A 12,703-nucleotide genomic window follows, 5' to 3' on the forward strand; every position below is an offset into this window, starting at 1 on the left:
TACTAGATATTTCTTGGCTCCATTTCAGGTGTGAGGGTTAGTGCAAACTACCATGGGTGGTAAGTGACAGAATCAGGGCTTAGCCCTGGTTGAAATCGGGGAAAGCACCAAGGAAAATTAACTTTCCAACACTCTAGTCTTATACTACTGGGATATAACTGAAGCCCAGGATGGGGGAGCCTAAAAGAGAACTAAAGAGAATGGTTATTATGAAATCTGGTCCTTTGCAATTATTGTTGTTCCAAGTTAGATGTAGTCTCACTAATGGGCTTCCAAATTCCATCTCAATGGAGAAATCCACAGCAACCAGCAAAGTGTAAGGAGAGAAGGCAGAGCCAGGGAGAAGTTAGTGTAATAAGCTGGTGACTGGAAATAACATGACTTTATTTATATTTTGACAAATAAATCAGAGCTTACATTTCCAAATAGTAAAGTTCCCCCCCCCCCAACCATGATACCATGGTTCACTATATCTTAAAATTATCCCTAGTGGCTGCTGCAGGTTTTTATAAAAAATTCTCTCTGGCCTCAAATCTTCCTCCATGAGTGGATTTGATGATTTGGAAACAACTGAAGTCATTTGGAAGTAAATCTGGTGACGAAGGTATGTGAACAAGATGGGAAACGCTATTTGGTCAGACTTGGCTGTAACCAAAAGAAACCAGGACTTGGGGGGTGGGGGGCGGTTGGGGAATGCAAGCTAATCATGAGTAGAGTTTTCAAAGAGAATTGCAAGCACTTTAGATAGTGTTTGGAAGAAGTAACAGTCTTCCAAAGATGACTATTTTATTTTTTTCTGGTTTATTTTTGAGAGACAGAGACAGAGACAGAACATGAGCAGGGGAGGGGCAAAGAGACAGGGAGACACAGAACCCAAAGCAGGCTCCTGGCTCTGAGCTGTCAGCACAGAGCCCGACACGGGGCTCAAACCCATGAACTGTGAGATCGTGATCTGAGCTGAAGTTGGACCACAACCAATTGAGCTACCCAGGCACCCCATAAAGATGACTATTTTTTTTATTATTTTTTTAATGTTTTATTTATTCCTTGGAGAGAGAGAGAGAGAGAGACAGCGTGAGCAGGGGAGGGTCAGAGAGAGAGGGAGTCACAGACTGAAACAAGTTCCAGGCTCTGAGCTGGCAGCACAGAGCCCGACGCGGGGCTCGACCCCACGAACCGTGAGGTCATGACCTAAGCGAAAGTCGGACGCTTAGCCAACTAAGCCACCCAGGCGCCCCTAAAGATGACTGTTTTAAAGGATGGCTCTCATCATGAGTAAGTTGATCGTGTGTGTGTGTGTGTGTGTGTGTGTGTGTTTAATCAACCTAACTTGATAATATATTTATAGAAGTTGTTCTCAATTCTGTCTCATATGAAGATCCCCAGCTGTCCAGGGAATTCTTCCCTATCTCCCATGACCTAAGACAATGAGTTTGTCTCAAAAAGACATGGATTCTGGAAAAAGATTACTGTGCAAATCTGGCCTAAACTACTTCCTTTCTCTGAAATCTTAAGCAAGTTGCTTGATCTCACTGCACTTTAGTTTTCTTATGTATATAATGAACAGAATAATACCCCAATGGAGTAATTGGGAGGATTAAGGGAACTAATGTATGCAAGTGCCTAGCAGAGTGCCTTGGTCCAGATCAGATATTCAATAAATGGTTACTATTATTAATGCAAATGTTATTTTTTTCCAGTTTTAATTTTAATTCAGTTATTTAAATAGTGTTATATTAGTGTCATGTATACAATATAGTGATTCAAAAAATTCAATATATCCCTCAGTGCTCATCATGACAAGTGCACTCCTTAATCCCCATCACTTATTTCACCCATCCCCCACCCACTTCCCCTCTGGTAACCATCACTTTGTTCTCTACAGTTAAAAGTCTGTTTCTTGGTTTCTCTCTCTCTCTCTCTCTCTCTCTCTTTCTCTCTCCTTTCACACATTAGGTTTGTTTCTTAAATTCTACGTATGAGTGAAATCATATGGCATGTCTTTCTCTGACTTACTTATTTCACTTAGCATTATACTCTCTAGCTCCATCCATATTGTTGCAAATGGCAAGATTTCACTCTTTTTTGTGGTTGAATAATATCATTATATGTATTATATAAAACTTCCTCTTTGTCTGTTCATCAATCAGTGGATACTTGGGCTGCTTCCATATCTTGGCTATTGTAAATAATGCTGCTATAAACATAGGGGGTGTATGTATCCCTTTGAATTAGTGTTTTCATATTCTTTGGGTAAATAACCAGTAGTGCACTTGCTGAGTTGTAGGATAGTTCTATTTTTAACTTTTTGAGGAAGATCCATAATATTTTCCACAGTGGTAGCAGCAGTTTGCATTCCCACAAACCCTGCAAGAGGGTTCCCCTTTCTCCACATCCCTACCAACACCCATTGTTTCTTGTATCATTGATTTTAGTCATTCTGATACGTGTGAGGTGATATCTCATTGTAGTTTTTATTTGCATATTTCTAATGGTAAGTGATGATGAGCATCTTTTCATGTGTCTGTTGGCCATCTGTATGTCTTCTTTGGAGAAATGTCTGTTCATGTCTTTCGCCAATTTTTAAATTGGATTATTCGTTTTTTTGGGGGGTATATGAACATAATTATTATCATCAATGTATAGCTGTGGTATCAAGACTCTCCTCAATCATTTCTCCAATGTAGAGAGACTGATCATGTCTATTTATATGAACCAGACAGCCAAGCCTGGAGAAGCCCGTGATGAGTTCTATGCAGAGAAGGGAGGAGTCAATGATAGCGTAATGGAATATTTTCCTCTTCTTTTGGTCCACTTATGGGATCCTGCAAAATGGGAAAATTGTGTCATCTCAATGTGCATTAGTGTTAGAATGTTAATACAAAGATATTTAACCAATATTATTGGAGTGCAGTCTTTTGCATACTCCAGATAGCTGAAGTTTTCCCCATTGAGAAACAACACTTTTCCCAAAATATTAATCATCTGGCAGAAAAGCATTCAAAAACATACCATTCACCCCTCTACTTTTTAAAGCAAAAGGACATGATTTAACTTTTTTGTTATAAGCCACGGCAATCATTATGAACATCTATGGCAGTGTGGAGACGTGGCTCAGGGCTGGGCCTACTCTTTGTTTTTTCGGACTTCCCCTTCCTTGATGTTAGGCATTCTCTGGGCATGACAGGCTTGAGATGCAACACGTCCATCAACTTTGGAAACAGGCAGATACTCAGAAATCATCAGTGTTCAGGACAGTGACCACATACTACTTAGGGACATAGATTCGTTAATAGGCAGACCTGAAATGAGACCCTACTTCAGCCGTGCAATCTTGAGCAAATCACTGAACTGAACCTCAGTTTCTTCATCTGTTCAATGAGGATAAAAATAGTACCTAGCTCATAGGGGAGTCGTGAGTCTCCAGTGGGAAAATAGACATAAAGTGCTTAGTATAGCACTGGACAGATATCAAAAGCTCAATAAACATTCCCTACTACCATTATTATTACTACTAGCAAGTGAGGCCTCCAAGACACTCTGACTTCCCTACTGCGACACTCATAAACACCCAGTCTTTGTGTTTTTCCTTCCATCTGTTAAATAAGACTGATAAAAGGAGTCGTCTGAACAGCCAGTGACTAAAGCCCTCTTGAATTTTCCCCCCACAATCTGGTCAAATTCCCAGATAAGAGATTTCAGCCAAAGGAGAATTTCCAATAATTCTGTCAAAAGGCAATCATTCTCATAAGGGCCAAGTTTCTTACACAGCCTGAATAGCCACCCGAACTGGCTGTATCTGCACCTCTGAGCTGTGCAGGCAGACACACAAGAGCAGGAGTGCACTCTGGGGATCAAACACCAAGTCACCGGGCCATGGCTGGTGATCCTTGGTGGCAGAAGGTGGGAGGAGAGGCAGGAAGCCCCCAGAGCCTCCCATCTGGCACTATTCATGGCACTAAGAGAAATGTCATCCACAGCACTGGCAACTGCCTATCTGGTGAGGATTCGGGACACTGCAGCTCTCCAAGCAGTTATTTTCTATCTTCTGTATCCCACAGGGGTTAATTCACATCCTCAGTGGTGTACTATTCTAGCTCTTCCACCACTGGGGAATATAATTTAAGGTCGCTCTGGAGTTACAGGAAGGCAACAACAACAGCTTCAGGCTTTGTGCAGTACAGATCAGGAGCTGTTAGGCTGGTCTCAGTCTGCGCCTCACAACATTCCAGCCCCGTGAGGAAACCAGCAACCAGCACTGGAATCAGCAAAGTGTTTTCACCAAGCACATGCCACTGGGTTAGGGCTTCAGTCTCTATACTAACTTCCTGGCAAACAGTCGCTTCTCCCAGGGACTCCTGCCTTGAAATGATATTCCCAGGATAAGTGCCAGATTGGAGACCACCTGATAATGTTTTATACTTTATACCCCCAGGCCTCTTCTCTCTCCATCAACTCGCCACAATCTCCTTACATATCAGCAGTTGGACCTCACTTTATACAGCATTGCTTTCTCATAAAGTTGGGAATATCTATAAAGCAAGTCATATTTTAAATGCAAGAGCTGACCTTGAAATTGTGTTAGTTTTCTACTGCTGCATAATAAATTATCCCCTCAACATTTGTGATAACACAATAATAAATATTTGTTATCCTCACAATATCTGTGGGTCAGGAATTCAGGGCTGCCTTAGCTGGGCGGTCCTGACTTGGGGTCTCTCCTGAGATTAGAGTCATGATGTTGACTAGGGCCGCCGTCTCCTGGAGAGCCTGCTTCAAACAAAGATGGCTGCCTCACACAGCCAGCAGGTTGGTACAGTCATTGGTGGCCTCATTGTCTTCCCACATAGGCCTCTCAGGCAATTTGAATGTCTTCACAATGCCCCTAACTTCCCCTAGAGTGAGTAACCCAAGAGAGAGAGCCAGGTGAAAGCTGTCCTTTCTATGACTGTCTTAGAAGTCACATCTTCTTTTTTGGAAGGGAGTCAGTCACTCAGCTCGGGAGGGAGTTCACTTGACTTTTGAAGTGAGCCATGTCACAGTATTAATGAGCACATTTTAAAGCCACCAGAAACATTTAGGAGTGAATCATTTGCTCATTTAACAAATATTTATTGAGTACCTACTATGTGCCCACACTGTTCTAGAAAGTTGGGATACATCCTGGACAAAACAGAGCAAAGTGTCTGCCTGACCTTGTCAGATTGAATTCCAATGGAGAGACATAAAATAAACAACAAGCATAATAAGTACATTTTGTGCAGTGTGCTGTGGATTTGAGTGCTCTGGCAAAAAAGGGATCTAGGGAAGAGGGCTCCAGAATCCTAGAGTCAGGTTACAATTCTTTTTAACTTTATTTTGAGAGAGAGAGAGAGAAGGAGGGGCAGAAAGAGGAAAAGAGAGAGAATCACAAGGAGGCTCCACACTGTCAGCACAGAGCCTGATGTGGGACTTGAACTCACGAACCACGAGATCATGACCTGAGCTGAAATCAAGAGTCAGACACTCAATCAACTGAGCCAGCCAGGCACCCCAAGTCAGGTTACATTTTAAATAGAGTCATCAGACTCATTCTCACTGAGAAGACAGAGTGAGGAAGACAATGATTTGGAGACCATGGGTAATGGGACCATGTTGTACATGGCCTCATCGTCCACCATATGACCATAGAACCCATGTGAATCCTGGTGGTTGTCACCCTGCTCCCTCACAGGTACATGGACGGAGAGAGAAGTTTCACTGAAGCCCATGAGAACTACCAGCATTCCCTTCCCCTAGAGTACATAGGAAAGGGTGTTCTTGTGGCCATCGCCAGCTGCAGGTGACCTTTGTGTCCATTCAGAGGGAGCTTCTGTGCCACCTCGAGATAAACTGCAGGCACCATCTGCATATAACACTGTGCATCCGGGGGGGAAGACAAGTGAGTCATTCAGCCCTTTAGAGATCACGTTCGGAGGAGCAGCGCTTTTGCAGTGCTGAATGTGTACTTTTAGTGCTGAACTTGATAATGGTGTTTCTACAACTGAAGGCAAGCTCCAGACCACACCCAATAGAAGCCACCCGGCCCAGGGAATGGCAGAATTCTGAAGTTTTCTGAATCATGAGGGAGGAAACAGGAAGACGACATTCCAGGCTTGCATGTGGCCAAAAGGGGGTCAGCACACTACTGGCCACGTAGAGTCTTGCAGGAGCCCCTTGCCAACAGAGTGCCTTGGGCTGGAGGAGCCAGGGATGAAGTAGTGCAGGGCCGGGTGCCAGAGGATTCAATGGGAGCACCCGGTTCTAATTCAGCCATCCAGGCCGGCAAGACGAGGCTCAGGGCAGGTGGAAGGCAGGGAGTATTTGCACAGAGATGTGTGAGCCCTATTCAAGGGGCAGTTATGACTTTGAGACGATGGGGACTAACACACTGAGATGTAGGCAGCCCCTCAGTCTCCCATGCAACAAACCCCATGGAGAGGGACCCTATCCCGAGGGAAGACCGAGGTGCACAAGAAGGCATTGGGTCAGGGTTTGAGGGAGACCTGTACATGTAGCAAGAGGTGGTTCTCTGACAGGGTCATCAGTCTAGCCCAGATGACCTTGCCCAAAGATGGCTGTGAGGAAAGAATGAAAGAGAAAGCTGAGCCCCTGGAAGTACCATAGGCACTCAGTGCTTACCGCGTCAGTAGGCAACAAGCATGAGAACATGAAGGAGCTCCCTGAGTGTCAGAACAATCATCTATGGCCACGTCTAAAGTCCATGGAGGCTGACAGGGTCCTAGGGTGCAGATGTTGAGTTATACATTTGTTCTTTCTTAGAGGGTGATCGTTGAATGGTTAAAAGGCAGAGACTGGGTGGGGGTAGACACAGCCGGGTTTGTATCTTGGTGATGCCATTTACTGTGTCAGAGAAGTCTTTTTGTTTCTCGATAGCCCCAGTTTCCTCACCTGTCAACCTCACACAGCTACTGAGAGATAAATGAGAAAATATGTCACATGATTCCCAGCGTATAGAAGTGTCCACAAATAGCTGCTATTTTTATTGTTACTATTTTTTATGAATGTTGTGGACAGCCACTGTGGGGGCTTTGTTTGGTTTTGTTGCCCAGCACCTCTTCCTTTGGAGATATTGACCTATCCCACCCCCATGCACTTGGTGGTGGTGTGCAGCTAATCCTAGGATTCAGACAGGGATGGGCAAGTGACCAATCAAATTCTCTCTCCCAGGGATTGGAACCCTAAGTGCCTTCAGGCAGGAAAGCAGTTAGAGCTGAGTCATCCTGTGACAGGGAATTTCCTGGAGTGGCTCCTGCTATCATCCCTCCCTGGGTCTGTAATCCAACTTGTGCTTCCAGTGCCTGAGCTTGGCCAGTCTCCCTGTAGTGACCCCCCTCTTACAGCCGAGTATCCCTTCTGACAAAGCAGCCACAGGGTGGGTGGGACATCTCTACGTAGATGGCTATTGGAATGGCTGTGTGGAGACACAGAGACTGGGAAAGAGGATGTGACCTTCCCACTTCCTCCCTTCCCTTTTCAGTTCAGGCCATCTCTGTCCCCTGCCCTCTCTTGTTTTGATTTACTTTTTAAAAAAAAAAATTTATGTTTTATTTTTTTCTGAGAGAGAGAGAGAGAGACAGCGTGAACAGGGGAGGGTCAGAGAGAGAGGGAGGCGCAGAATCTGAAACAGGCTCCAGCCTCTGAGCTGGCTGTCAGCACAGAGCCTGACGTGGGGCTCGAGCCCATGAACCGTGAGATCATGACCTGAGCCGAAGTCGGACACTTAACCGACTAAGCCACCCAGGTGCCTCTACTTTTTTTTTTTTTTTAAATCAGGATAATATATGTACTTAAATGTGATCAGATAGTGAATAGAGTTGGGTAGCCATCTGGAAAAGATGAAGCTGGGTCACTATATGAGAATAAATTCTAAATGGATTCAAGATCTAAATGCAGAAAATTAAAAAGAAAACAAAAACTTAAAGCCACTAGGAGAAAACTTAGATGAATTACTTTTTAATCTTGGTGTGAGAGGATCCTGCTAATTATGACTCAACATCCAGAATCTATCAAAGAAAATATTTTAATTTTTTTAATGTTTATTTTTGAGAAAGAGAGTGCGAGCAAGGGAAGGACAGAGAGGGGAACAGAAGATCTGAAGTGGGCTCCACACTGACAGCAGCAAGCCCAATGCGGGGCTCAAACCCATTAAACATGAGATCATGACCTGAGCGCAAGTCAGACACTCAACTAACTGAGCCACCTAGACACCCCTATCAAAGAAAATATTTCTAAATATTACTACATATTAGTCAAAACCTTAGCAGAAAATAATAGCAAAGACAATTAACAAACTGAAAAATAAAATTGCAACAAAAAGGATTAAACTCCCTCAAATGTAAAGAACTCCTACAAATCAAGAAGAAAAAGATACAAAAAAATTATTATTTGGACAAAAGACATAATTAGAGTATTCAGGAAAAAAAGATTTATACATGGCCCTTGAACATTGAAAAGATTCTTAACCTTACTCATAATCAGAGCAGGTTAACACCCATCAGACTGAAAAAAACTCAAAATTTGACAACATATTCTTCTGACGAGACTGTGGGAAAATAACCACTTTCACACAATCCTGGTGGGAGAATAAGATGCCACAAAGCCTATGGAGAGCAATTAGGCATTATCTATCAATAGCACAAATGGAATTGTCCTCTGACCTCTGCAAAGTCATCCCACAGCTTATCTGCACACAAGTGAAATAACATATGTATACAGTTATTCATTTCAGCATTGTTGGTATTAGCAGAACATTGGAAACACCCCCAATGACTAGTTTTTTAAAAAGCCAAAAGTTTGCTTTAAAAAAATCCATCCAGAGTGTCTGAGTAGTTCAGTTGGTTAAGTATCCAACTTTGGCTCAGGTCATGATCTCACAGTTTGTGGGTTTGAGCCCCAAGTTGTGCTCTGTGCTGACAGCTCAGAGACCTGGAGCCTGCTTCAGATTCTGAGGCTCCCTCTCCTTCTGCCCCTCCCCCGCTCATGCTCTCAAAATAAAGGTTAAAAAAATTTTTTTTAATTCATTCCATGTTCTACTCTACCCTCACCCCCAATTCTCTATTACCAGAAGCTTTAAAATATGTTAATTGATTTTTCAGATATTCATCTATAAATTTCTCTTTTAAAATGCTTATATTATTGGGGCGCCTGGGTGGCTCAGTCAGCTAGGCTTCCGACTCTTCATTTCAGCTCAGATCATGATTTCACGGTCGTGAGATCAAGTCCCACATTGAAATCTGTACTGAGCATGGGGCCTGCTTGAGATTCCCTATCTCCTGCTCCCTCTGCCCCTCCCCCAATTGTATTTATGCATGCATATGCGCTCTCTCTCTCTCTCTCTCTCTTTCCCCCCCTCCTCAAAAATAAATGATGTTTACAATGCTCATATTACTTCTCACTTTTCAATTTAAGCATGAACTACTGATTTTCTACTATAGAAGAGAAGTACTTGGCTCTATCATATATCCTCTACTCCTAATGCACACACAGAACTATTCACCATTCACCTTCATTTTTCCAAATGGTTACATTACAATTTTTTGTTAAATTCATATTTAATATTTGAGTATTATGACATGCAAATATTGCTTATGATTGAAACATAGGTACAGATTCATTAACATTCCTTTCTTAAACATTTTAAATTTTACCCTGGCGTTAATAATTGCCTTGCTTTTCACTTGACCACCTCATTTTTATTTGACCATTTTTTAGTGTATTTGTCAACAATTCATCCCCCAAATATTCCATGCATCGTATATGAGATCCTCTATCAATTCCATTTTTTGCCTAGAATGTTTCCATTCATTCTTTTGTTCTATGCACTTGTTTCCCTCTAGTCTTGCTGAATAGCAGCCATCTTCAAACCTGTCTTTACTATCATCCTGAGAATTTCCTTTGCTCACTCTATCTCATGTGTTGGATCCATTCATCCATGTGGTCTGGATCCCAAGTCTCCTAGATTGGCTCACTCATTTCAGTGAAGTACATTCTCTAGTAAATCCTCAAGAAAGAATAAATGGAAAAAAATTGAGATCCCACATGTCTGAAAATGTTTTCAGTATAGTTTCACATTTAGCATTAGTTTGGCTTTATAGATCGGTTCAGAAATACTTTTTCCAAATGTTCCATTTCCTTCCAGCATCCAGCGTTACTGTTGAGAAATCTGATGCTATCCCGTTTCTAGTCCTTTGTTGTGGTTTATTTCTTCTCTCAGGAAGCCTCTCTGGAATCTTCTCTTAATACCCAGTGTCCTGAAATTTCATGATGATGTTCCTTGATGTGAGGTTTTCTTTTACAATCATTATTTATTGTGTTTGGGCCCCCTCATAGGATTTCTTGTATTATTTCTTCGGACATTTTCTTTCCTCAGTTTTCTCTGTTCTCTCTCTGACTATACTCTCAGTTGAATGTGAAACTCTTGAATCAATACTCTGTTTCATACTGTTTCTCTCCTACTTTCCAAATATGTATTTTCTATTTCCTTTCTATGAGATTTCATCAATTTCATCTACTATTCTTTCTACTGAATGTTACTCTATCATGTTATCCCATGGCCATCATTGCACTGTTAATTTGAGTGCCCTTTCTCATTCTCTGATTTTTATAGGATCCTGTTCTTGTTTCATAAATTGATGGTGCTTTTGATTATTTCTGCCCCGTGACGTTTTTCCTGCTTCCTTCAGGTTCCTTTCTTTTCATTTGGTTTCTGTCTTTCATTCAATCTATCTTCCATGTTAAATGTAAGTCTCTAGTCATTCTCAAGTGTTAGAGTCTTCCAACTCCTAAATCCAGTCTCCCTTTTCAGGCTGTTTTTCAGACTGTTGATTTTAAAATAACTACATATGCAATATATAAATATATTCTCATTATCAAAAATTCAAACAGTATAAAAGTATCCTGAGAAAAAATGTATAAGTCCCCATACACTCTCACTCCTGTTCCCAAAGATATTCACCAACAATAGTTTGGTGTGCCAAGATATTTTCTACCATAGAGTCTAGATATGGTGTGTGGGGGTGTTTTAATTTTGTCTTGGGGCTACAAGTTATTTAATTTTTGAATTGGCTACCTGACATTTGAACATTAGGAGATCATATAAAACTTCAGATTCCTAAACTCTCTCTAAAAAATTGGGAATTCTGCAACACTGGACCCACACAGTCATATTAGGAAGGGCCATCTTTTCTACAGTTCTACTAGTCCCCATTTGACCTGTGCCCACTCATATTACTTGTCTGGCTCCTTTAAGCATCGGAGTTAGTAGTGCCTAGGTTAAGTGATGCCTAGGTTGTTGGTGTGCACTCTGGAAGTAGTAACCCATCCATCAGGTAACAGAATAGTCCACCAGATGACAGGAAGATCTGTCACATAGGAAAACATAGAGAGGAAAGGCCTCCTCTTAGAATGGCCTGGAAAAGAGTGGGCTGGAGTGGACTGGTCACCAGGTCAGTGTTACTGTTGGACATAAAAGGTAGGATGGCTCATTAACTGCTAATCCCTGAGTATTTCTTCTACTTACCTTCCCCAATACAGATTCCATGGCTGCAAAATACACTTTCTGATTCCTAGGTAGAAGAATATGTACAAACTGGAGGGCAGATGAAGCAGGAAACATCAGACATGTTGATCTCCCAAGAGAAGAGGACACTCAGTATGAGCTGTCTGTCACCATGACCATTACATCATGAATGACTGCCACTTACCCTCACATAGTTGGTTACCAAGGCAGACTCCTCACACTTTCTCCAGTCAAGGGGAGGACCCACTGTGCCATTTTTCCCTAAGCAGCATCCCTGTGCATCAAATGTGAGGAGGCTTTTGGTACATGTAGCTCTGATTTCTCTACACAATCCTATCTATTTAACCTGGTACGTAGCCTCACACCCAGTCATCCAAGGCAAATCACGATTTAATCCAAGATGAATGGTAAAGAATACAGACTTTATGAACCGTTTTTTGTTTTGTTTTTTTTTTTTATTAAAAAGAGTTAAAGAGAATCTAGTACACTCATTTCTATGGGCGGATACTTAGCTATAAGTATACAGGAGCCAATGGTTTGTGTGAACGGAGGTTGAGAGCATTGACTTGGGAAGCGGCCTGGCCTGAGACTGTGCTGCTGCTCTCCCAGCTGGATCCCTGGCTGGGAAGGACCCAGCCTGTGGGTTTACATTTTGGGCAATATCAATAAAGCGAGTGGACTAAGATCTGGAAATGAGGTGAGACTTGGGACATAGTAGATGGCCCGCGTTGGCTACACCTGCAGCACACGGAGATTGTACCCAAAAGAGTGATCTGCAATGCTTGGTTAGAGAAGGGACTGGGGCACCACCATTTTTTCCCCCACAACCACCAAGGTGGGACCTCAGGGAGCAGCCAGTGGGACTCAGTGGAGGCTAAGACCTGCCTATACCAAAGCACGTCCATCCCTGCTAGAGACCTGGGTTTTTTTGGGTTTTTTTTTACCAGAACCTCAGGGCAAGACCAACATGGATGCACTGCCATGATTAATTCTAGATCAATTCTTTCTATTCAGATATATTTTCCCTTGTCCCATTCGTATCCCTTCCCTCTGCTGGACTGGGCATTCTGGTCACTGGTTTGCTTAAACAGTCACATTTAATCCTTTCTCTAGATGTATATTCCACACCTCCACCGCTACCTT

The 12,703-nt window shown here is 42.4% G+C and overlaps 2 long non-coding RNA genes across 3 annotated transcripts in view; one reads left to right on the forward strand and one right to left on the reverse strand.

Annotated features, from left to right (window-relative positions):
* The window catches only part of LOC144218307 (uncharacterized), an 83,474-nt gene extending 82,876 nt beyond the window's left edge, over positions 1-598 (forward strand). For both annotated transcript variants that reach the window (XR_013331107.1, XR_013331108.1), the window contains exon 4: positions 491-598. This is a non-coding gene — a long non-coding RNA (uncharacterized LOC144218307). The remainder of the gene's footprint in view (positions 1-490) is intronic.
* Positions 599-2,455: 1,857 nt separating this feature from the next.
* LOC144218395 (uncharacterized) lies at positions 2,456-11,738 on the reverse strand. Its single transcript, XR_013331148.1, has 2 exons — positions 11,561-11,738; positions 2,456-2,825 (listed from the first exon to the last, which is right to left on the reverse strand). It is a non-coding gene; the product is annotated as an uncharacterized LOC144218395 (long non-coding RNA).
* Positions 11,739-12,703: the final 965 nt, after the last annotated feature.

The sequence above is a fragment of the Crocuta crocuta genome, unplaced genomic scaffold (assembly GCF_008692635.1).
Source record: "Crocuta crocuta isolate KB4526 unplaced genomic scaffold, BGI_CrCroc_1.0 scaffold39, whole genome shotgun sequence".
Classification (NCBI taxonomy): Eukaryota; Metazoa; Chordata; class Mammalia; order Carnivora; family Hyaenidae; genus Crocuta; species Crocuta crocuta.